At 44.3% G+C, this 26532-nt stretch overlaps 1 protein-coding gene across 1 annotated transcript in view; it reads right to left on the bottom strand.

Annotated features, from left to right (window-relative positions):
* Positions 1–26532, bottom strand: part of SORCS3 (sortilin related VPS10 domain containing receptor 3) — a 620228-nt gene that overhangs the window by 401183 nt on the left and 192513 nt on the right. The gene's annotated exons all lie outside the window — the stretch shown is intronic.

Raw genomic sequence — 26532 nt, 5'->3', positions numbered from 1 at the left:
TACTGGGCATATACCCTGAGAAAACCATAATTCAAAAAGACACATGCACCCTAATGTTCATTGCAGCACTATTTACAATAGCCAGGTCATGGAAGCAACCTAAATGCCCATCGACAGATGAATGGATAAAGAAGATGTGGTACATATATACAGTGGAATATTACTCAGCCATATAAAGGAATGAAATTGGGTCATTTGTAGAGACATGGATGAATCTATAGACTGTCATACAGAGTGAAGTAGTCAGAAAAGGAAAACAAATATCGTATATTAACACATAAATGTGGAACCTAGAAAAATGGTACAGGTGAGCCGGTTTGCAGGGCAGAAATTGAGACACAGATGTAGAGAACAAACGTGTGGACACCAAGGGGGGAAGCAGTGAGGTGCAGGGGTGGTGGTGTGATGAACTGGGAGATTGAGATTGACATATATACACTAATATGTATAAAATGGATAACTAATAAGAACCTGCTCTATAAAAACATTAAAAAATTTTTTAATTAAAAAAAAAAAGAAATATCAGGTTTAACAACCACGCCAAGGTGAGAAATATGATTTGCTACTTACTGGCATTTGACCTTGATGCATGGAGTAATACTAACTAGAAAGAAAAGACATGGTTCGAAAACTCCCAAATAAACTTGAGGAGACTGTGGGCTTATGTTTGGCAGTGTTAGTTGAAAAACAGCCAGTTTCCTTTTGCCACGTGAGTCTATTTAGCCATTCTAAAGCTTTCCCATCAGTGATATGGTGTCTAGAGATTCAAAAACACTAATAATTATGTCCATTCTGAAGCTCTGCATTGACCATCAGCCTGGAACTTAATCAGACAGGCATACAGGTTTTACAGTTTAGAAACATTTCTAATATGCACCATTGAGCTCATGAGACCATCTATTTTTTCATGGACATGGGCAGGCCAGTGACAATAACTAACTAGGAATTGCATTAGAGCAGCTGGGTCTCAGTCACAATTTATAGACTCAAATGTCTTCAACACTTCAGAGCTGAAGCTGAAATTTCAGAGGTTCACTGGAGGCAAACACTGATTTGAAACTTTAGCAGGTCAATGACTTCGAATTAATAATAATTATCACTTTTTAAAGAGTTTACTAAGTTCCAGGAACTATGCTAACCACTTTACAAACAATTATTAATGTAATTATCACAAGTAATTTATAAGGTGGACCCTATCATCATGCCCCGTTTTGAAGATGGGAAAGTTGAAGTTAAGAGGAGTAACTTGCCCAAGGTCACACTGATATTTAGTGGCAGAGCCAGACTTAAATTCAAGATTGGCTGTTCACGTAAACCACTATTGTGAAAGCAAAGCACAAATAATGGTTTATCTGCCAAGATGGCATCCTTGACCCAATGCACATCCCAAAATAGAAGACAGGGTATAATTTCTTGATTGGTCAAACACTCGTGACTTGAAAAAAAATCTACCTATTGGCAAACATTCATTGAGCATCTATTCCAAGCAAAGCACTATGTATTTAGAAAGCTTGATTCTTGCCTTTGAAGAAGACAGTCTTTTAAGGATGATGAGACATGTGACTTGAGGGCTTAAGGTTAAGGAGGAATCAGGAAAATGGAAGACATCATGTACTCAAACAAAAACTCAAATTCAGCAGACATAAGAGTGTGAGGAAATTGGAGAAAGAAGAGAATGTGGTCAGAGAGGGGAATTTCAGGGTTCTTATTATTATAAGTAAGGCAGTTCCAGACAATGATGAGGACCAAGATTTGGTAATGCTGCTGGGTGGCTGAAAAAGAGAGCTCAGACGATGAAATCGGAGTACTGAAGGTATCTTCTGATATGAATGGAGAAATCATCACAGAGGTTATTAAAGGACATGACGAGGAGGAGAGTTGTAAGCCAGGGACGTGGGAAGGAACACGGCTAGGTAGACTTGAGGTTAGCTTACAACCTAAAGGAACAGTAGGCAGGACAGTAGTTGCCCTCCGTTATGATACCTTCAGAGTTGGCATAGACGTAGCCACTCCTAATTTCACCCATCCCAATTACATATAAGGTTGGCTTTCACCTATTAAGAAAACTACCTCTTGGGATTTTTCAGAAGGTCTCCACAGTTTTGATGTCCCCAAACTTTGGTGAACTAGCCAGTCTACAAAAATCAAAAAATTATAGGTGACGAATATTCGAAAGGGACCAGTATACACAATCCAGGGGGCAATAAGACCTTTAACGTGTTTCTCATAACAGAATAGCCATCAGCGGCAGATATTCCCGATGCTGACCAAAACAGCAATGTGTGCTAGAGACGAGATAGCAAAGGGAAAAAGAGGTAAAGAGAAACTCAGCGGAAAGTACGTGCCTCTCGGTGGCAGATCAGAATGGCAGCTACCTACGGCCAAACCAAGGACTATTTGAAAATGTCAAGTATTTTGTCATTTATCGGAATTTGTCAGCATGACCAAATCCTCTCTCTCAAACAAAGAAGGGTGTCAAGGAAGCAAACAAGATAAGCACACAGCATTCTCACCCCTATTAATGTGATTTCTTTGCATGGCCTTGTTCAGGACAAACTCCCATCACTGTGTTCATGTCACCACGGCAGTGAATTTTTAATGCAAATCAACTGTCTAACAGTATTTGTATTACAATAATAACCTGAAAGATCTTGTTTAATATCGGAAGACTTCATGGAACAGATAGATGAATAGCTGCAACGCAATATCCACGGGATAGAAATTCAATTAGAAGCTGCAAGTAGAGCTGGAGAGAGGTGGTTATTGTTCAACACGTACCATAGGGCCCTTTGCCGGAGCACAGCTATTGGCCGAACTGGTTGAGAAATTCTTTTTTCCTTTATGACAATCTGTTAGCTTGTATAAAGTTAAATTAATAAAAACACCAAGCTGACTCTGTGGTGGGAGAGCAAGATGAGACCAAGGGCTAGTCGCATATTTTATAATTATGGATTAAGTGCATGAAGCCACGCAAATTAAAGACATGCCACAATTATAATAAAAATGAGAGACTGTGCATCTGCAAACGGTGATTGTATGACTATGCATCCAAAGGAGAGCGCTGGGGCCCTACCTCCAGAAGGCAATTGTTTCTGCTATTAAAAAAAAAAAAGCAGGAAATTACCTTTCACACACACTCTCCTTCTGAATAGGCAGAACAGTACTTCTTCTAAAGACAGTCAGGTAAAAGTCACATGGGGCTGTTGACCACCTCTGCTCTGTGCTCAGAACTGGGTCCCACTGCTTAGAACCTACACGTTTCAGTGGGGAGCACTCTGGAGTGAATGAAGGTTGTCAAGTTCACTTAGGAATCAACGGATTCCCAGCAACTAAGGAAGAGCAGAAAACCAGGGGTCTTCTATCACTGAGGGAAAGTAGTCCAGGGGACAAAGACATCCTGCATTCCACATTACTGCATTTCTGCCTCAGAAGCCCTCGCTATGTTTCCATTTTCTTCTAGCTTTGAAAACAGGAAGCAAAAGCCCTTCTTGTGAACATGACTGACACGTTGGCATCCCCTGCTCCCTGCTGAAGAGGGCACGGGTTCTTCAGATCTTTCTTTGCTCTTTTCTTACCACATTTATTGTGTGGGAGCATACTCAAGTATGCGTCTGTGTGTGCGCGCGTGTGATTATAATCACATTCTGCAAACAGAATATCAATCCTTCGAGCCATTCGAGACATAAGCTCTCAGTCATGGCAAATGATGATGCTTTCAGCACATAACACAATTTTCCTTCTGCCAAGACTCCAGCATATTGTGCTTTTCAGAAAACAAACTTTTCAACCCATATCGTTTGTAATGGCGCATGGGAATGGGCGTGCGCGTGCACATATGGGCGAGCACATGAGACCCACACAAGGAAATGGAGCTAAAGAAAGGAAGCTCATCAGAAACCCAAAAGGAGATGTCAACGCAAGAAGCTTTTACCTGCATCTCCTTTGTTATTCTTCCCCTATTGCAGGGGTTCCCAAACATGACTTGCGGACTAATCCCTTGGGACATTCGCAAAAGTATGAGGATCCCTAGGTCCAATTTCACTCTTACTGGAACAGGGTCCCTGGAGGATGGGAGCTGGAAGCTGGCATCTAGCAGGATGGTGGCCTGTCGTGGCCAAGTGATGCTGATGGACACTCAATTTGAGAACCAGTCCTCTATTTTCTTGTCCAAGCCAAAGACCCCAACATGCAGAGAGATTCTCAAAAATACTTAATCAGGGGTATCATCAGACACAATCCCCTCACTTTCCAGACAACGAAGCTGAAGCCCAGGAAGGAAAACCAACCTGCCAAAGGTCACACGGGAGTCACTGCTGGAATTCAGGCCAGGCTGGTGACCGTGCCTGCCATTTATAATTTAACATATAATTTAAGAGCACTTTGCCAATTATCATCACATGCACTGTTCACAGCATCTTATGAGTTTCACGTGGCAGTTCTATTTCTATGACAGCCGTGGGTACGGAGACTTGGAGTAGGATGTGGTTGACTAGGGTGTAAACTTTGTGTGCTTTATTCAGGAACGTAGACCAGTGTCTGGCTACGTGTGAATGATTTTACTTTGAATCAAACGGTCAGAGTGAGCAGAGCAGTCAGTGTGGGACAAAGCAGAAGTCACCTCCTCGCCTAAAGTACGACTGTGTTCCAATCGGTTAAGACTCTAATCAGAAATATGAGGCAAAGGAATAAAAATAAAGACCTCTCAGCAGGGTCTGAGAGTACCAAGCAAGCATATCCCACAATCCAGACTCTGTGCACCCCCCCCCCGGGGACTCCCTGCCCTCCCCGTTCAGGTTTCCAGCAAGGGCAGAAAGAAGATCACCGTAAAGCTGTGTCTTAGGGGCAGGAGTACCTGGGCCTCAGCTCACAAACACTGATAGAAAGGATTCCAGCAAGACGGCTCAAATGAAAATGGATGGAGGATTCAAAACCAATTACCAAAGTATAATCTCACTCAGATGAGCATGCTAAGAATAATTACTCTCTGTAAGAAAAATGTCTGCTGTAGACACGTTGCAGAAGGCTGCATAATTAAATACAGCTGCCAATTCTCATTCATCTTTCTGGCGATTTGCATCTGAGGGTCCACCTGGATTGCCAGAAGCCCGGAACCAACGTGCAGAGTGGGGTCAAGAGCAGGGGCCTCACATTTCTAAAGTGGCCGGACTCTAATGAGGCCCTTCCGACGGGTCCCAGCTCTAAACGTCAGCTTGCACCCCCAATTTAGTTAAGGGGACCCCATACGTAGACCGCATGCCTTTCCTCCTCCCTTCCTGGAAAGCTCTCCCCTGTCTCTTTGCCTCATTAAATCCTAGCCATGCTGCAAGGCCAAATCCACGATGGAGCTGAGTTCTCTGTGCCTTCATTTCTTCATCTTCAAAACGGGGATCAGGAGAGTAGTCACCTCCTCAGACTGTTGTGAGAATTTTAATCTACAAGTCATTGTCTTTTTTTTTTTCAAAATTTTTATTGGAGTACAGTTGCTTTACAATGTTGTGTTAGTTTCTACTCTACAGCAAAGTGAATCAGCTATGTGTATACCTATATCCCCTCTTTGACGGATTTCCTTCCCATTTAGGTCACCACAGAACATTGAGTTCCCCGAGCTACACAGTAGGTTCTCATTAGCAGAGACAGAGTCACAGACGTAGAGAACAAATGTATGGATACCAAGGGGGAAAGAGGCGGGTGTGATGAATTGGGAGATTGGGATTGACATATATACACTGTTGATACTATGTGTAAAATAAGCGTATGAATTTTCGAACAGTGCATGGCACCCAGTAACCTCTCAGTAGATGTGACTGCTGCTTTACCCTCTGGCCCCTCTGGCCAACACCGGCCCGTTTCTTCTCCAGGTGCTCCTCTCCTCAACCACACAGGGTCCCCGTGCGCATGTAGGGCTGTTTCTCCCACCATGATCTCTGCTCACTCCTGTGCTTTGTGTCAGTCTCTAGGTTCCTTGAGGGCCGGCAGCCTTAAATCCTTTGGCCTCTCACCGTAAAAGATGCTCAGGGGCTTCCCTGGTGGCGCAGTGGTTGGGAGTCTGCCTCCTAATGCAGGGGACATGGGTTCGGGCCCTGGTCTGGGAGGATCCCACATGCCGCGGAGCGGCTGGGCCTGTGAGCCACAACTACTGAGCCTGCGCGTCTGGAGCCTGTGCTCCACAACAAGAGAGGCCACAACAGTGAGAGGCCCGCGCACCGCGATGAAGAGTGGCCCCCGCTCGCCGCAACTAGAGAAAAGCCCTCGCACAGAAACGAAGACCCAACACAGCCACAAATAAATAAATAAATAAATAAATAAATATTTTTTAAAAAGATGCTCAGAAGATAGGCTGGCAACAGAGTCAGAATGATGCCTTAGAGGTGGGCTCATTGCAAGAGCCCTTCCAAGACAGACATCCAGGGGAGGTGAGAGGAGCAGTGATTAGAGGAGACGGGTGTGGGACGGGCCTGCCTCATGTAAATCAAGCTGGCCAGAGCCCACGGGGTCACTCTCAACACGGCAGACGCCATCTTCACTACGGCCAGCCTCTCCTTCACGTTGAACTCGTTTCTCCCCCACTCCCTCCACTCCTCCTGTCACTCTGAGGGCTGCCCTCTTGGCCAGCCACCCTATACCCTTTGCTGTCCCCAGGACCAAGGCAACCTAAACCCTCACGCTTTCCCCAGTACCCCATCAAAGTCTCTCTCAAAACTTTCCCTCACACTGAGGTGCCAGGAGATGTCAGCAGTTGTAGGTATTACTTTTGTTTGAAATATAGTTTTTCATGAGAACAAACATATTTATTAAATATAATAATGATCCATCAGTTTCATCAAGGGGCTGGCACATGGTGGGGCTTAACAAATACGTGCTGAATAAATGTGCGCACAAACGAATGAATGAATACATGGCTCCCACTCATTGCCACTTACTAAAGGTGGCTCGATGCTTCCCTTTCCCAAGGATTTAGACTGGCCAAGAAGGACAGTTCCAGATGATAGGATCAGTATGGAAAAAATAAATATTAACTGAATCGAGTGCTTTTGTTTACATATGTTTTATGTGAAAGACAAAAATAGGGTAAAATGTGCACCATCCTTTGAGATCTGTTGAGACTTAGAACATGCATCTACTGTGCTTCAACCATAATAATAACAGAAATACTAACAATAACAATAGTAATGACAACCATCTAAAGCATTACTAGAGGGCTTCCCTGGTGGCGCAGTGGTCGAGAGTCCGCCTGCCGATGCAGGGGACACGGGTTCGTGCCCCGGTCCGGGAAGGTCCCACATGCCACGGAGCGGCTGGGCCCGTGAGCCGTGGCCGCTGAGCCTGCACGTCCGGAGCCTGCGCTCCGCAACGGGAGAGGCCACAACAGTGAGAGGCCCGCGTACCGTAAAAAAATAAAATAAAATAAAAAAATAAAAAAAATAAAGCATTACTAGAGCTCTTATGATATGCCAGGCACTGTTCCAAGAACTTCCTCTTTACTCCAGAAAACAACTCTATGTAGTGGTTGCCATCATCATTATGCCCATTCTGCAGATGAGGACACCAAGGTACAGCAACAGGAAATGTTTTGCAGCTAATAATGATGAGGCCAGCAAGAGAACCAAGGCAGTCAGCACTACACAATATGTGCAGTGATCATGCTTCCTGAAATTCCTAGTCCCGAGTTCCAACATTTAACCTAACACATTCAAACATGACACATGCTGTGTTCTGCTTCGAGTTTGGGAAGAGATGGCTGGTGGCATTGCCTAGAGGGGTCCATCTGAGAGATGCCATCAGGAAATCAGAGCCAGGGGGAAAGATGGCTGGACTGGATGGGGAAAGCCTGTCCTGGAAGCCATGGCCATGGAATAGCTAGATTAAAGGGGCCTATATCTGAAGTGAAAGACACAAGCGAGCATCCTTGGCAAACCACACAAAGCACGGGAGATGGGAGGTCCCATGAGAACACAGCTTTGCAACAGCATGAGATTCTGCTCCTACAGAGTCCACATTAGAAAGAGTAAGGTATCAGACATGGCTCAGGAATTAGAACTTTGCGCATAATTTTGGAACTTTGCGATGTGGCATTTCTCAATGATGTGTTAATATCACTGGTATGCTCTTAATTAATGGTCTCTAGCTGCACATGTTATTTATAAAGAGACATTTCCCGAAGAAAGCAGCCAAGACATTTTCCCTCAGTCAGAGAACAAACCCTTAAAGCACTCTGAAGTCAGAGTAAAGGACGAAATGGATAGAATCACCTGGGCTGAGCCACAAGGTTCCTCAGCAATTAAAAACACCCCTATATGAAAAGATGAAGCAAGGATTCAGGGTTGGGGGGGGGGGTGCGTGTTTCTAAGAACCACATGGAGCCAGAGCCCTGCGTGCTAATGAACGCAGAGAAGCTCGGGTTGTAAAACCACGGAATACCACCCCTCATTAGTGCTGCATTTGATGGCTGTGTAAAAGGAAGAAAATGATCCACTGTAAAAGGGTCTTTAACACTGATGGGTCAATTTTGGCAATTACAGGATTTACGCAGCTATCTTTGCACCACATTGAAATGAACCATGGCAAAAGCGATCTTCACTCACTTGCTTAGCTGATGACCATGCAGCTCTTTGAAGGCTTGCCTCTTCATTTTCTTTTAGGTCTCAGCTCAAAGGTCAACTCCTAGGCAGGTCTAGGACCATCAGGAGACAGGCAAGCAGGGTATCTAAGGCACGAAATGTAAGGAGGCCCATGCAGGGCCCTAAGGAGGAGTGCCTCCTTAAATAATGCACCCTGGGCACCTCACCTGCCTCCTCCGTCCCACCCCAGTCCCAGCCCTGCTCGTAGGTGAGGTGACCCCTGACCATTCTAATAAAAGTGCCCCCTGTTGACTGGAAAAAAAAAACAACCCACAACATGAGAGCTGTGATTTTTGTTTTATAGGGGGCTTACTAAGGACTATAGCCTGGGAGACAGCCTCTCAGATGGCTCTGAGGAACTGCTCCAAAGAGGTAAGGGGGGAGGTCAGGATATATATGTGATTTTGGTGAAGGGGGTACATGCAACCAAGCACACATCTTGGTAGAAGGTTGCTGCTAGTCACAAGGAGCAGATGTCTCTGTGAATGATTTTAGTGCTTCTCTAGGTATGAGAAGATGCAAGAAACTGCGTTCATAAAATTTTCTCCTGATAATTTTTCCCAGAGCACAGAGTGCCCCGTTCCTGATCTCCACCCTGAACTCCTTTCAGGGTGTGTTAAAGGTCAGCTAACGCAGTGGCTAGTGACTTCATTCTTGTAGAAACCGATGGCAAGCGACACTCTTTCGCTGGCGCCCCTCACCACCCCTCCCCCGTGCCCACCGATCACACCACCCGGTGGCACTCGCCATACGTATTCAGGTAACACTGTTACTCATCTGCTTCCTGTTATCCCCACTCTTGTGTCCGCTCCATGAGAGCAGGGACATGGTCTATCTTCCCCACCCCTGCCTGGGGTCCCTACTGCCCCGTGTGGTGTTCAGCACACAGTAAGGAGGCTTCCAGGAATGTATGTGTTAAATGGGAATAAAACAAGGATGTGAAAGCCTCCGAAGAGAATGGTATGCAAGGACTCTAAACAACCAACAAAATCCTCCTAAACCCTTATTCTTCCTCCTGATATTAAAGTTTACAGAAAGAACCAGTCTTGTGGGTGCATATTCAAAACTGAAATACTCCAAACGAGACTTGGGGGGAAAAAAAGCACCTGAGTTAGTAAAGAGATATTCAAAACATGTGAACTCCACAAGCATTACGGCCACATTTTCCCAAACTGTTGAGAGAAAAAAATGGAAATAATGAATGAACACCCGCTTATAATAGGCACTTCTCGATTATTTCAATGAATGCTCACATTAACACTCTGAAATAAACGCTGTTTGCACTTTCCAGATGAAGACATTAATGTGAAGATTAAAGAGGTTATTACATAATCTGTCCATGACTTTACAGAGAATAACTGAGGCATCCAGTGTTCAAATTCAGCTTCCCGCAAACACCAAAACTACTCTTTCACATGGCCTAACAAAGCATCTAGACTGATTTAACGTCAAGGACTCAAGGTTATAAACATAACAATTAGTGATGGTCATGACTCTTCCCAACTCTGATTACTCTAAAGAATTCCTGGATCAATAAATCCAATAAGTCAGAGCTGTCAACACAATTAAATAACTTGTTTTTTGGAAATATATATCTTTTTACATATTTTAAATATCCATCCTGTTAGGGCTTCCCTGGTGGCGCAGTGGTTGCACGTCCGCCTGCCGATGCAGGGGAACCGGGCTCGCGCCCCGGTCCGGGAGGATCCCACATGCCGCGGAGCAGCTGGGCCCGTGAGCCATGGCCACTGAGCCTGCGCGTCCGGAGCCTGTGCTCCGCAACGGGAGAGGCCACGGCGGAGGAAGGCCCGCGTACCACCAAAAAAAAAAAAAAAAAATATCTATCCTGTTACTTTCCCACCATAACAGGTTTTTTTTGAGGTGTTTTTTTTATTGGGGTACAGTTGTTTTACAATATTGTGTTAGTTTCTACTGTACAGTGAGGTGACGTAGACTTACTAACTTCTGTTACATAAACACCTAATAGCTCCCTTACCTTACTTAATCTGTGTCTTTTCTTCTTGATCAGACCTCTCTGCCTCAAGTACCGGACCTTGAACATTAAGTCAAACGTTAGGTCACTTCCTCAAAAGAAACCACCACAACTGTGTCCCTTTTCCCTCTCAGACCTTTTTTTAAACGTACTATTCACTGTTTTGGCTGTATTTTAAATGTACTTCCTTGCTCCCTTCCTTTTCAAATTTCAGGGATAATGCATATGAGGTGTCAACCACAAGCTGATGAATGTGGGACGTGAACAGAGAACTACTGTCTGATGCCTACACATCTGCCTCCCATGAAGGCTCGTGACCAAGGACAGAAGCACTGCAGTCAGCCTGTGTGTGTGAAGCCCAGCCGTGCAGAGAAGGTGAAAGATGCATGAGCCTTCCCTCCCTGGTGTGCTCTGAAACAGAGCCCGACTTTCGCTGTCAGGTGCATTGTGTTCAGCTTGTAGCTTCACTTTAGGGAAAAGAAAAAAGCCGTGTTCTTTCAAGGGCCTCTTGGAGAGAGGCTTTTCAGACTCAGCCAGATTTCTCCTGGGTGAGAGCCCGGCATTTGATCACCTCCATGTCTTCAGTTTCCCACTTCTTCTCTGGTTCAAAGGCAAAGGGTTTAGTCACAAGCCCCTAAGGACGGGACTCCCAAGACCTTTCAGGGCTGCCTGCCTTCCATCTGAAGGTGTGATGGTTTCAGTTTTGGTCCAGTATCTTGCCCCAACCAAGTGACATGAAGAAAGTCACTTCCCTTCTCTGAATATCGCTTTCCTCATCCTTACAATCTGGAGGGAAGGCTTGATGATACATGTTTCTCCTACATGAAATGTCAGCAATCTACTTGAGAGAATGTGCGAAGGAAGAGATCTACAAGGGGTTCAGTCAAGAACCGCTATCCAGGGAGTTGGGAATCTCATGTCTGCCTGCCTGCCCTGGCTTCTGCCTGTGGATTCCTGCTGCCTACTTCCTGCTTATCTCTCGTCACATGGCTCCTATCGCATGCCAAGCACAGTGCTTGGTGGTGAGAAAGAATGTTGAATAAGACAAACACACCCCTCCTCTCAGTGGATCTCTGTTTAGTGGGGAAGGTGGCACAGAAGTGAAATAACTCACTAACCCTTACATAAGACATAAAATGAAATGACTTTAAGCTGTATGATAATTAGTGCCATCAGACAATGAGAGAGGGACCACCTTGGAAACCTCTCTTAGAGAGGATGGCTGGGTAACATCTCTCTGGAGAAGAGATGCTTAGACTGAAGAAATAAAAGGTAAAGGAGAACTAGGCTTGTGAAAAATGTGACTAGGGGCAGGAGGAGAATGAGAGTATTCCAGACAGATGTGAAGTCCCCAGGCAGGAAAAAGCTTGCTTTGTTCTAAAGAGACTGAGGGAACACCAGATTGCCTTTGGTGATTTGGGGCGGCATGCACTATCACTCCACCATTTGCTCGTATGGGTCTAGATAAACTTGGTGCATTCACCTCGTCACTGATGCTTTAATAGTGGACGATGAGGAGAAAAATGACGGGTCCAGTGATATTTCTGATGTAAAGATGTTGGGAGCACCCTGGTCCAGCCCTCACTGGCTGATGCTGTCCGTCACAGCACACACCAAAGGGCCATGAAAGAAAGATAGTACCACCCAGTGAGATCCTTAGCTGGACCCTGAAAGGACTGACTTTGGCTTTGGTGCCAGTCTGTATGAAAAGATCAACGAGGTTTACTTAGACGCCTAAGGCTCAACAGGTCCCTCTGTGGCTGCATCCATCCCGCGATTCCAGGGAGGCCATGCTCGCTAGGGCTCTGGGGCTGTGGGTGCAGTAACACTCAGCTCTCCCCAACTCCTACAGATCCCTAGCAGAGGAAAATCTTTAAAAAAATTTTTTTTCATCTTAATTTTTTTCATCTTAATCTTTTATAAACATGTAATAATTTCTGACATCTCTGAGCAAGATAGCAAAGCCAGAAGTCCACATAACACTTCCATACACATGTAGCATCCTGTTCAGCTCATACTATACCCAGCACTTCTCTACACATCTTGCCATCAGCATGTTTAGATTCGAGATAATATGAGAAAGTACCCATTCCCGGTGCACAGCAGCCATTCAGCATACCCTAACGAGTATGAAAACTGCCCCCAAGCACATACCACCCCCACTTGTCCCCCAATCTCTTGGAAATTTTCATTTTGTCAACCCTGATGAAACAATCTGGCAACTGCCTCAAAATGGCCAGTGAATTTTGACAACTGTGGCATTCTGCGTGTGCATTCTCAGTTTTCAGCTGGCTGGCTTTCAACACATTGCTGTCACTCCAAAATATCCACTTATCCCATCCTACACCATCTAACTGTGACAGAGTACAGGCTACAGAGCAGAAAACACTGCTACTGCAAAGCTGGTGACAGGAGCATAAGAGGTACTCGGAGTCCCTGCAGGACCTGAAGCTGCTGGACCCAGCCAGGCTTTCAACAGACTCCCCATATCAAGACCAAGGAAACCCAGGTGGATCTGGCTACCCAAAAGACGTTTATTCTGCACATATGACACTCGGAGCACACAGCCACGTGCGGTGGGCGATCTCAAGAAGCCACATGTGGTACGACCAAGTAGCAGGTAAGTGGGCAGAAAAGCAGATTCTAAGAGACTCAAAAGAAAGAAGAGAGAGAATTCTGGGCTAGGGTGCTCAAGAAAGTCTCCGGAAGAAAGTAGAACATATGTCCTGAAAGTGGTTAGGAGGAGAGAAGAGGGCATTCCAGAATGGCACGTGGCATAAGTAAAGGCTGTCGGGAAGTGAGGCAGTGGCCCGGCTAGAACAAAAACCTATGGAAGCATTTGCTCTGCTGGGAATCTCCTAGTTTTCATCTGTGAAATGGGTACTAAACTCTGAAGAGACAGGGTGAAGGCCACCCAAGAAACCACTCGAAGCTTCCAGTGGAGAAATTCCTTGATTATGAATAAGTCATGAGCTGTTCATCTGGGTTAAGAGCCCAAATCTACCTGTGTGAACTTTAGCAGACTCCTCAATTTATTAAAAAACTCAGTTTCCCCATCTTCAAATAAGAAAAGCATAATAGTACCTACTTCATAAGTTTTGGGGGAGGACTGGATGAGATAATTGAGCCGAAAACAAGCAGATGTTTCCCCAAAATGAATGTCACAGCTTATTCAACAATTTTCAGCACGTTTCCCGTCTAAGGGATGATGTGCTGCTTTGTAAGAAGAGATTAAAAAGGTGAGAGCTCTTCAATCTTAAATAAAACTAAGAAGGAATGTGGTTTTTTAAAAATAAAGATGAGCAGATTTGATTATTTACAAAATATAAAACTCCTACTTTATGAAAAGCCATGCTATGATAACAGGAAAAAACAGAATGGGGGAAATGTTGGTATCAGATTCAACAATGCTTTCAGTTTATATATTATACTAAAAAAATGTATAAATGATAAGGAAAACAAGCCACCAACATATAAACATACAGAACGCATGAAAAGAAAAATACATGTAAGGAATTACAAGTAGGCAACAAAACAAAGAAAAAAAAATGTTAAGTTCACAATAATACAAAGCCAGTAATTAAAAAATTAAACAAAATTTCAATGATAATAGATCTTTAAAGCATTCATTAAATGATGGCACACTCCTGCTTAAAGCCTTTTAGGTGTATCCCATGAGCCCAAAGTAAAACCCAACATGTTTTAAATGGCTGACCAGACACCACAGGCGTGCCTCTTGCCATCTCCCACATCTCACAGACTGCTCCCCTTCACCCACTGGCTTACTCTGGCTCCTTGAAAAGGGAAGATCCCACCCACCACAGGGCCTTTGCACAGGGCTGCCTGGAATAGCTCCCCCCTCTCCTCTCCAGCCCCTCAGCTCCCAGTTAATTCGGCCTCATCCTTCAGCCCCAGCTATGGGCACTTCCCAGCTGGTGTGGATTGCCTTGCATCTCCCGCAAAGATTCATACCTTCAAGTCCTCAGAACGTGACCTCATTTGGAAACAAGTTTGTCGCAGATGTAATTAGTTAAGATGAGGTCATACGTGAATGGGGTGGGGTGAGCTAATCCAATATAACCCAATTTATAAAATAAAATAATCCAATTTATAATCTTATCAAAAGGGGAAATTTGGATGCAGATACACAGGCAGAAGGCCCTGTGGGGAGGAAGGCAGGGATGGGGTGATGCTTCCACAAGCCAAGGAGCACCAAAGATTGCCAGCCAATCATAGAAACTAAGGGAGAGGCATGGAACAGATTCTCCCTTACAGCCGTCAGAAGGAACCAACCCTGCCAACACCTTGATCTTAGACCTCCAGCCTCCAGAACTGCGAGGCAATAAAGTTCTGTGGTTTAAACCACCTAGTCTGTGGTATTTGTTAGAGAGGCCCTAGGAAATGAATACACTCAGGAAAGCCCTCCACAATCTTCCTGCTGGGGGAGCTCCTGCCCTCTCACTGCCTCGTGGAGCCCACACTTTCTCTCACCCACTGTGGAGAGTCCGGGGTCCCTGAGCCTCCACACTGGAGGGAAGCAGGAAAGGAGCAGGCAGCGGGCCTGTTTGCTCCCCCTCCACCCGTGGGATCTAGCATATGGGAGCGCTCCACAAGTATCTGCTCACTGTGTCTGGGAAACAAAGGAATAAGTCCTGGCAGGCAGGAGACTGGACTGGAGCCTTGAGGGATTAGGGCAAAAGGCAGAGCAGTCCAGAAACTGAAGCAAACACTCACAAAGCACATGTGCTGTGCGCCAGCACTCTTCCAAACAAGTTACCACTAGTAACTCAGGGCGTCTCTCAGCCTCCCAGTGAGGTAGGTACTGTCATCACTCCTACTCCAGAAATGATGAAGTGGGGCCCATAGAAGTCACTGCCCAAAGCTCACAGCTGGGAAGTGGCAGAGCTGAAATTCGAACCCAGGCAGTATGCACTAGAGTCTGTGCTTTTAACCTCTCTGTACAGTGATTCTCAAGAACCTATAGGCAAGCAGGTACAGGTAACAGGTAAGACAGGTACAGAACAGGTAAGCTTCTGCTCGACAAGTCCCTCGGGGGTTATTAAGAGAACTGTGGAGGAGATGAGCCCTATTCCAAACCTTTACAGAAAGGAAGAGACTATACTCTCCCACGTTCCTACCCTTGAAGCTTCCATCACAGATCATGCCCTGGGTTGAAGGAGCCATGGGTATCATCCAGTAGGAATTTCCTGTAGTCTCCCTCCTCCACATGAGTCTTGCACCAAGGTCTTGCACAAAGAGCATTATAAATCTTAGACTGGTTGAAACTCCAATAACAACTTCCAACCTCAGTCAGGTCCTCCTAGGGACTCTAGACAGTCCCTTCCTGACTGTCTAGAGTAGGATTAAGTGCACAGGCTCTAGTATCCAAGCGTCTGGATCCAAATTCCAGCTGTACTACCTACTAAGTGCATGGCCTTGGGAAAGTCATCTGAACTCTCTGGCCCTGAGGTTCCTCAGCTGTAAAATGGGGATGACAGCAGTCTTTACCTAACTGATTTTTCATAAGGCTGAGTAAAAACATATGTAAAGCACTTCAATCAGTGCCTGACACATAGTTAGTGCTCAGTAAGTGTGAGCAGCTACTATTTTTTTTTAACATCTTTATTGGAGTATAATTGCTTTACAATGGTGTTAGCTACTATTATTGATGTGATTGCTATTGTTTTCATTTTATCAGTTCAGATGGGCCTGCGTATGCTCACTCAGCAGGGGACATGTATGTTCTTCTTGGAGACTGGGGATACATCATTTTCCAGAATCTCATTACCCAAGTCTTATTCCAATAACTTTACGATAATTTTAGGTATACTATGACCCTAAAGCATATAAATGCATATGTGCAGTATTCATATACCACACACATATATACACAGTGGAAACTGTGATAACTTTTCTCTTTAAATTTCAGAGATTTCCTTCCCAGCATAAGAGTTGCAGAAACGCACCTTTTCATAACCAACTGAATAAGTATGCTGAGTCTTAAAATTTCTCCTCTAGAAGTCTATCCTAAGAAAATAATATAAAATTCAGACAAAAACAAAGATTTATGTATCTAGATATTCATGGCAACATTCTTAAATAGTGAAAAACTGTAAGACAATCTAAATCTCTAAAATAGAGGAATGAATATAGTTATTAAGTAAATTACAGAACAGCAATACAATACACTATTATGCAAACATTAAAATTATGCTTGTAAAATGTTGTGAATAACATAGAAAAATGCTTAGTTAAATATTATATGAAAATAAGAAACAAAATTGTTTATACAAGAGTCACAATTATGTAAAATTGTATAGGTAAAAAATGTATAGGTATATATATATTGAAACTTAATGGTTTTAAACAGGATTAAGACGGTGGCTACTTTTTTATAGTACTCTATTTTTTATTAGTGAAATTATTGCATAAAAATCTAAATATGCAAAAAAAGAAAAAAACTTAGAAGCTTAGGAAACTTATAGTTTCTTCCTTGCTGGCCAGACAAAATCTTATACAACATCTCAATTCTGATGTCCTAGAGAATTCAGGCAGGTGTGTTTAAAGGGAATGCCAACAGAAGGTATCATAGTATCAGAGTAAATCAGAATTTGCTCCAATTCCAAATTCTTTCCAGTTTGCATTGTTACAATCCTGTCTTCCATATCCCCACAGCAAGGAATGAAATGGAATAATCTTAGGAAGTCAATCACTTCCTTTGTCCTCTGCCCCATGCTTCCAGAATGCTGAAGGTTGACCTTTGAGTATAGTAAGCCAGTAAAGCATGCCTGGTTCCTGATGCCCCTTCACCATGTCCGACTTGGTGAGCTAGTCATCACACCTTAACTTCAGTGGTATAGAATTCATGTTTATATACCTGACAGCCAGTCAGAGATTCAGGGGGATGGCAAGGAAGTTTCTGGTTTCCCTCAAGCAAGTTTGAATTTCAGCTTCCTGCCTTCCTCGTTCCTGACCCATTAAATAACATCAGATCATTGGACATTCTACAAAAAAGTAGGCAAATAAACATAGAAGCAAAGACACATATAGATAGATGGATGGATAGACAGATAGATAGAGGTAAAAAGCAATAAGAATGTCACAACAGTCTCAGAACTGATCCTCCCTGCCTACAATTTTTTTCCCACACTAAATCACCCTTTCTAAACACATCTTTCCAAAACACAGCTATAACCCCAAGATTTGGTAATGGCTACATGATATACAAACAAGTAAATTCTGACATCAAAAACAAAGTGTTGGGGAAGAAAGTAAAAGTGTAGAGTTTTTGTATGTGATTGTTGAGTTGTTATCAGCTTAAAATAGGCTGTTACAACTATAAAAAGTTTAATGCAAACTTAATGGTAACCACAGAGGAAAAAACCTAGAACGGAAACAAAAAGATAAAGACAAAATAATCAAAGTATATCACTACAAATAATTATCAAATAAGAAAAGAAGACAGCAAGAGAGGAAGAGAAGAACAAAAGAACTACAAAACAGACAGAAAACCATTAACAAAATGGTGGTGACCTAAATGGGAAGGAAATCCAAAAAAGAGAGGATATATGTATACATATAGCTGATTCACTTTGCTGCACAGTAGAAACTAACACAACATTGTAAAGCAACTATACTCCAATAAAAATTAATTTAAAAAAAAAAAGGAGAAGACTCCGGAACATTCTCTCAATAGAAATGTATCATTTCCAGGCACCACATGCTTGGTTGGACTCTAGGTATGTTCTGCACCCCACCCTCCTAAAGATATCAGCACAACTGTCCTCAGGAGGCTGGTAGAAGCTGCTGGGCTAGGAGGATATGAGCCTACGAACAAATAATAATTATTACATTAAGTACTTACTAGATAGTAGGCATTTTGCATTCCATGCATTTTCTCACTGAATCCTCACAAAGCTTCCATGAGATAGGTCTTACTATCATCCCACTATATGGATAAGTAAACCAAAGCTTACAGAAATGAAAACACTGCTTAAGGTGGTACAGTTAGCAAGCAGTAGATCTGGGATTCACATCCAGGCAATTTGAATTCAGGACCCACTTCTTTAACCACTACACATACTTAATCCCATCTGTTACCAGGTGTTTCTGAGAATGATGGAAACTACTAGTTCTCGTATGAAACAGTCTTTCCTCTGAAAAGTTTCACACCCTAATGGAGAAATAAGATGTTTTATATTAAACAGCAAAACACAATACATGAGACACATTGATCATTTCTCTAATTCATACCTAGAATTGCTCTGCATCCTCACAGAATGAGGTGTGATAATAATAAAAATATATATATTTCTACAGTAGGGCCACTCATCACAGAATGCAATATGTTTTGCATATACATATATATACTTGCATATGCCTGACATTGTTTCCTATATGCATTAATCTTACCTTTCAACTGAACTAAACATTCCTCGAGGATAGCAATCACGACATACTTATTTGGCATCACCCAGCAATGAGCACAGGACTGCTTACATAATGAATGCTCAGTTAATATCTGTTCAACTGAATGCTCTGTGACCAATTCAGGAGTTTTCACCAGATTAATTACCACTGAAAGCAAACAGACAAAGGCCCCATTTCTACAGGGAGGATTTCACAGCCTGTACCTGCCCAGCCTTCGGGACCTCACATATGAAGAGCCTAGTGAATAGGATGGAAAGCTTTTAATTAACAGCCTAGAAAAAAAAATGTCATTCCAATCTGCAGTTTTGTTTCCATTAATTCACTCAGATTCAGCAGGAATTCCACTAAGGAATTGGGGTGAACAGCTGTAGAGGGAGGGAAGCACATAAATAAATCATGAATGTCATTAAAATTTGTAAACTAATAACTCCTGGGAAGTCTTAGCAATTATTATCAGGGTTTTCTTGGCAAACAAAAAAATTAATAAATCCAAAGGTCTCCCAGAAAGGTCACTGACAGAACAATTAGAGGAGGAAATAAATGGTCCAGACAACAGCTTGCAAGCCAGATGAAAAGTTACAGGATTCCCCAGTGGCAGGGGGATAGACAACTCAATACATGGAAAGCAACAGGACAGGACGGGGCTGGGGCTGGGGCTGGGGCTGGTTAGGGGCTATTGGTACTTCAGTTCAGTTCTTTTAGCCTTTATTTAGTGCTTCCTGAATGCTGGGCAGTGTAGATCCAGAAACAGGAAGAGCACGTGGTGCCTGCTCTCGAGAGGCTCCCAGGCTGGGAACAAATGAACAACACAGTGTAAGGATGAGACAGCAGTGGTAAGCAGAGGAGAGGCACCCAATCCAGGGAGGAGGGTCAGGGAAGGTATCCAGGAGGATGTGACCAGGAAGTGGGCACATAAACACCCTAACCAGGAACCCCTCGAACTGAAGCCCCCTTGCGCTGCAGGTCCTGAGGCCAGGCATACAGGAGCAGTGGCTGAGAAGCCTCGCTGCTTTTCCAAGAGCAGAATGTCTCCCACACTGCCAGGCTGGGGGTGGAGCAAGAGGGGAGGGAGGGAACTGAGGTAACGTAGCAATGCAGGGGTACCATCCACTGTAAAGGATTCCTGGTTCCTCTTACACCAAGACAACTGCAAATTCATTTAGCTCTGTGAGGACCCCAATCCAATAGAAATTCCAGGGGAAAGCTCAGGTGGAGACATCACACCTGATCAGAAGCTGGCCTCTCACGGACCTTTACTAAAGACTAATGCTTAAGATGGACAGATGGAAGCTGGGGATCGCTTGCCAGCTCATCTACCTCCAGAAAATGAGACCTTAAAAACAATTTTTTGAGGGGAGGGCAATGTGTTTGTTTATCAGTCTAAGTGTTAATGTTTAAGACATATCGAACTGAGTCCAAGCAGCGATCTGCCAGTCCCCACCGTGACTTATGTTCTAAACTAAAGACTCAAAAACCTCAAGCAGTGGATTAATCAACCTTTTCATAGGTACCACATTCAAAGAAAAGTGGCGCCCTTGCTCCCAAATTAAGGACCACGAATGCCACCAAACTCAGCAGAGATGCACACACCCATACGTGCAAAGGGACGTGAAGATGGCACCAAAGCATGTGCCACGTGCTGTTGTCACAGAAATGAGAGAGAGCGTGACCCAGCCGTTGAGCCCCATGGCGTCTGTACACCATATAACAATGGCCTATTTGCAGTTGGGAATGGAGGAGACGTGAAGAAGAGGGCTATCTCTAAACAGACTCACAGACTTAGAGAACAGACTTGTGGTTGCCAAGGGGGAGGAGGGGTGGGAGAGGGGTGGAGTGGGATTTGGGGTTAGCAGATGCAAACTATTATATGTAGAACGGATAAACAACAAGGACCTACCGTATAGCAGAGGTAACTATATTCAATATCCTGTGATTAACCATAACAGAAAAGAATATGAAAAAGGATGCATATATATGTATAACTGAGTCACTTTGCTGTACATTAGAATTTAACACAACATCATAAATCAACTATAATTCAATTTTAAAAAAGAAGAGGGCTGTCTCTATCCAGTTCCAGGGTTCCCATTTAGGGGATGTGTGAGTTTACAGAAGGAGATCAGGAGCCAGGGCGCACTCTTATTAATCTCAGACTTCTGATCCAGGAAACTCAGGCAAAGTGTCTTCCTCTTCCTGAACTCACATCCTTATCTCTGAAACAATAAGGTTCTGGGGCTCAAAGAGAACGTTTGCTATGATTCTTTCTCACCCTAAGTCTCTTTGACTCTAGGGTCCACAGCCATGATTATTTCAGAATTACCAAGAATCACAGTTCAAAGACCTAAAAGTTCTTGTGGTGCCTCTTCTATTTCTGTGGACAGATTTCCACAGTCCTCCTTTCCTTTTAGATTATCAGAGTTTTAATATGGATCAGGTCAGCCTTTGACACTGCACATATTCCCAGTACCATAACATTATAAAATAATTGCCTTCCAGAACAGGTGGAATTTTTTACCTATTGTCCTTTGATAAAACAGATACGCATTTCTATAGTGAAAAAAGTTACCGTCCCCCCCAAATGAACTGAAAATATGTGAGAGACAGGTTACTAGACCTCCACTGGGCATTATGGTATCCACTAGCCATATTTAACTAACATTAAACACTCAAGATGTGGCTGGCCCAAATTGAGATATGCCCTTAAGTGTGAAATACACATTGGATTTCAAAGACTTACTACAAAAAGAAAAAACCCTAAGGCAAAATAGCCCATTAATTATTTTTATTGATTGTCTATTGAAATGATAGTTCTATTTAACTCAGTTAAAGAAAATTTATTAATAAAATTAATCTCCACTGTTTCTTTTCACATTATTGACTGCTGGAAAATTATGTGGCTCCCATCTATTTCTAATCAGACAGCGCTGGACTGGAGAGCATCCATCTCAATTGCAGAAGGAATGTTTTAGCCTAAAAGTCGAAATCCCAGCCCAACCACTCTAGAGCAATTTTCCCACTCTGGGAATTTCTCCCTCTCCCACTTTCCATGTCATCCCATTCTCCTACCCATTAAAAAAAAAAAAAAAAAAAAAAAAAGATCTCTTATTCTGAAGGAGTCCATAAATCCACTCTCACCCGACATCAGACACAGCACACAGGGTAGAATGAGCACAGACTCAGGAGTCAGTAGGATCCCCCTACTTGCTAGCTCCATGCTCCGGGGCAAGTTGTTTAACCTCTGTAATGCTCAATGTTCCCATCTGGAACTTGGGGCCAGGGATATCCGACTCTCAAGTTTCTTGCAAAAGATAGAACAAGACAGCTCAGGTAAAGGAACTAGCAGAGAGAAGCAGCTCCATTACTCATGGATCACATGACGACAACTAACTCTCCTTGAGCATTTCCCACATGGGCGCTGCACGTCAGGTACTCTTCTAGGCAGTTTACATATTTTATTTCAATGAAGCCTCACAACTTTACGTGGTAGGCGCGAGTATAACCCTCATTGTACAGATAAGGAAACGGAGGCACAGAGAGGCGAAGAAACGTGTTCAGGGTCACTTAGCGGCTCGGTGGAGGAGTGTGGACTTGAACCCAGGACATCAGTCCCAGAGTTTTCACTTTTAAATACTCTGAATAGGAGGAAACTGATTGACACTGAGCCTCCCAACCTTGAGTCACCTCTCCTCCTTGGGTCAGCCTTCTATAAAATCTAACAGAGTCGGTCTCCAGTATCACTCTTGATGGATGGACAGCCTCCAGGCTTGACACACTATGGACTGAAAACACCCTGAAAGCGAAGCCCTGGGTCTTAATAAAAAGTCAGTCCCCAATCCCATTAGTTCTACAAGCTTGACAGCCTATATGTAAAATGTCCTTTGACTAAAGGATGCCAACAGACAGCTGTGCTAAGTGACCAATTTACGCCACCATCCTTGTGTGGGTGGAGAGAAAAAATGTTGACCACCCCCAGTATACTGGTACCTAGGAGTTCCAGAAAGAGGGTCACAAGGGCACACGCTACTGCTACAGTGCAGAATGCCTTTAAACAGCCTTTTGTCTATTTAGAAGTAGATGGCTTTTCAATTCTTAATTCAGTGAGACAAATAATTATGTCATACTGTAACCTGGCAGGGAGCGTCATCTTGTCATGACAGCTGCCGCTCCAGGCGCCTGTGCTGTACAGAAAATTGAAGAAGAATCACCAAATTCAATTTCAACTTGGCTAGGCATGTTGGACTGAATCACAAAAATGAAAGGGTGTGTGTTGCATTTCGCTTCTTTTCTCTGCTCACTGTATTAGTAAGGAAGATCATAGTGCTCTAGGCTCTAACTGTAAAATACATCATTAGCAATACACAAAAGAGGACAAGGGCACAGAGCTTTAGGGGATGCGTAGGGAAGACAATAAAAAGGAAGAAGTCACCCTGTGAGGCCCCAGGAAGTTGGATAATTCCCACAAAGTTTAGGAGCAGTCCCTTTCCTCAATCACACCCTCTGCAGGGGTTCCTAAGCTGGGCTTTATCAGACCTGTGAACCCTCTGAATCACAACACAAAAATACATCCACATAACATTTATCCAGAGGGAAAGCCTATAAGATCCACCACTTTTTTTCAAATCCCTGAAAGGTCACACCATATATACTCTGTTATCGATAATCTATGCTCTGAGTAACTGCCTTTGATTTGACCCCTTCTGTGAACTCGATGAGTCCCCCCACCCTCCCTACCTGGTCCAACACCCAGCCGCTCCCGTGCCTCCTTCCCGGCCGCCTTATCTCCTGCAGCCCAGCCTTGCCTGGACTTTGCCCTGTGCAAGGGGCATTTTTTTTTAACATCTTTATTGGAGTATAATTGCTTTACAGCGGTGTGTTAGTTTCTGCTGTATAACAAAGTGAATCAGCTATACATATACATATGTTCGCCTTTTTTCCACTTTCCGTTTGCCAAATTGCATCCTGCCCATCATTCCAGGACCCAGCTCAGAGAATCTTCTCTATGAAAGAATGTCTTTGACTAGGTAGCCATTGCTATTCCAATTCCCCCCAGTCAGCAGAAAGAACAACATTATAAATCACTCCTCTCCCCTCCCTATCCCCTGCCATCCCCCCAAAGATCTGTGCTAATTCCCAGATGGCGCACAATACATCCCTTTGGTGCCCTACAATTTCCATCCCACGGTTCCCGGCATTAGTGGATCCTTACAAACAAAACTATACAAACACACAGGGTTATAATAATCATTAATTATTATAATTAACTGAGCACTTCCCACATGTGGGTAACTGTCCTAAATGTTTGTACATTTAATATTTCATTTGATCCTTGCAACCCATCCATGAATTTATTCATCAAGCAAACATTTATCAAGTACCTCCTGTGTGCCAGATGCTGTCCTAGGTGTTGAGGATACAGCACTGAATCAAAATGGAAAAATTATCTCTCTCTACAAGCTTAGATGTTACTGGGTGTAAGCAGACTATAAATAAATCAATAAGTAAATATTTAGCAGCTAGAGGGTGACAGGTACTAAGGAGGAAAATGCAGCCAAGTGATGGAATGCCAAGTCCTCAGGCAAAGGCCTCACTGATGAGGTGAGCAGAGAGGAGGGAAGTGAGGGTGTGCCCTGCTCCCTGGAAGAAGAGAGCTCAGACCCAGGAAAGAGCCGAGTGTAAGGGCTCTGGGGAAGAGGCTGGCTGGTTCAAGTAACAGCAAGGACACTGTGGCTGGAGCAAAGGTAGGATCTGTACTGCAAAGGTAGGATCTGTACTATCTCCAATTTACATTCAGGGAAATTGAGACTTAAGAGAGTGAAGTAGGTTGAATGGCAGCCCCCGTTCCAAATATGTCCTAACCCCCAAAACCTGCAATGGGACCGTCTTCGAAAAAGTGTCTTTGCAGATGTAAGGATCTGGAAATGGGAGCATCCTGGATTATCCGGCTGGGCCCTAACTCCAATGGCAAGTGTTCTTTTAAGGGACAGAAGGGGAGAAGACACAGACACAGAGGATAAGATGATAAAGGCAGAGAGTGGAGTAATGCAGCCCCAAGGAACACCGACAGACACCAGGAGCAGGAAGAGGCAACAGAGGGTTCTCCTTAGAGCCCCCAGAAGGAGGGTGGCCCTAAAGATGCCTTGATTTCAGACTTCTGGCCTCCAGACTGGGAGAGAATACATTTCTGCTGTTTGAAGCCACCCAGCCTGTGGTCCTTGATTACGGCAGCCCTGGCAAGCTGATCCAGAGAGGTTAGGTAAAGTGCCCAAAGCCACAGAGCCCTTTGGGTGGACAAGCTGGGATTTGAATCCCGGCAATGGGACATCAGGGTGCCCTTAGGGCCACTTGGCCATCTGCTGCCCTTGACACACACTAGTGAATACACTGGCTCTTATGACTGTGGGGCACACGCTCTGTCACTTACGGGCATTAAGCACCTGGCTTCGGCCCCATGGTTTTGCCTGGTCCACCTTTAAAACTAGCAAACCTTTCCTATAACATGGGCTGCCGGGTACAGCTGTTTCCCATTGTAAGCATGGGCTTTTCTGGCTTGTTTCATTATTTGCACCAAGCAGACAGCACTGGAGTCAGGCTTAAAGGATCACCACCATATCACTGTGAAGGATCACCACCATATCCCTGTGACAGGGCCTCAGAGGATGGTTTCTGAGGCTCTAAGTCCCCAGGAGTCCCACGTGAGTGGAAACAGGCATGCTTTCATCTACGGGAGGCACCTGGTTACTTATACCTCTGCCAGTTTTCACTGAGCAGCAAAATTAGGTTTTGGGCATCCTGTGCAAATGGAGGCAGGCCTCCATCGATATGAGCAATTAACCCTAAATATTTAATAGATGCTGTGACTGCTCCCCTCCCTGGGAGAGAGGCTCTGGTTGATTCTCCGCAAACAGATCAGATGAAGAAGCAGCCAGGCATGCTGATACTCACGGCCCAGACCCCCCTGCTCCAAAACCCCAGCAGACCCTCAGGACTGGCTCTGGGATGAAGACACAGCCAAGTGAATGGCCTTTTGTGACAGTGTTCTCCCCAGTGTTTACGAGTGGCAGAGCAAATGGAATGGATACACAGCCCTCTGGAGGCCCGTGGAGGTAATAAGCACAGAGCACGAAGCGCTGACTCAGAGTGGCTGATGAAACTTGCTGGTGCCCTGTGTGACTGCCAGCAGCGTGGAGGTGACCGTGAACTTGCATGTGAGGAGGTATACGGAAGAGTGAGTGTGCGGCGTCCCCTAGCCAGAGAAACTGTGGGGTTCACGGCTTCGTGAAAGCCCTCTCTGACTTAATCCACCCACATCCTCCTCCCTGTCCCAGCCTTCCGTCGGGGCTGATTTACCCTGCAGGCACATGGACACAGAGCCTAGGGTTCACAAAAATGCTGTCATTTCTTTTTTTTTTTTTTTTTTTTTTTTGGTGGTACAAGGGCCTCTCACTGTTGTGGCCTCTCCCGTTGCGGAGCGCCAGCTCCGGACGCGCCGGC

Source organism: Physeter macrocephalus, chromosome 20 (assembly GCF_002837175.3).
Source record: "Physeter macrocephalus isolate SW-GA chromosome 20, ASM283717v5, whole genome shotgun sequence".
Classification (NCBI taxonomy): domain Eukaryota; kingdom Metazoa; phylum Chordata; class Mammalia; order Artiodactyla; family Physeteridae; genus Physeter; species Physeter macrocephalus.
The sequence above is the reverse complement of the archived record's forward strand: the minus strand, read 5'-3'. Positions and strand labels throughout refer to the sequence as shown.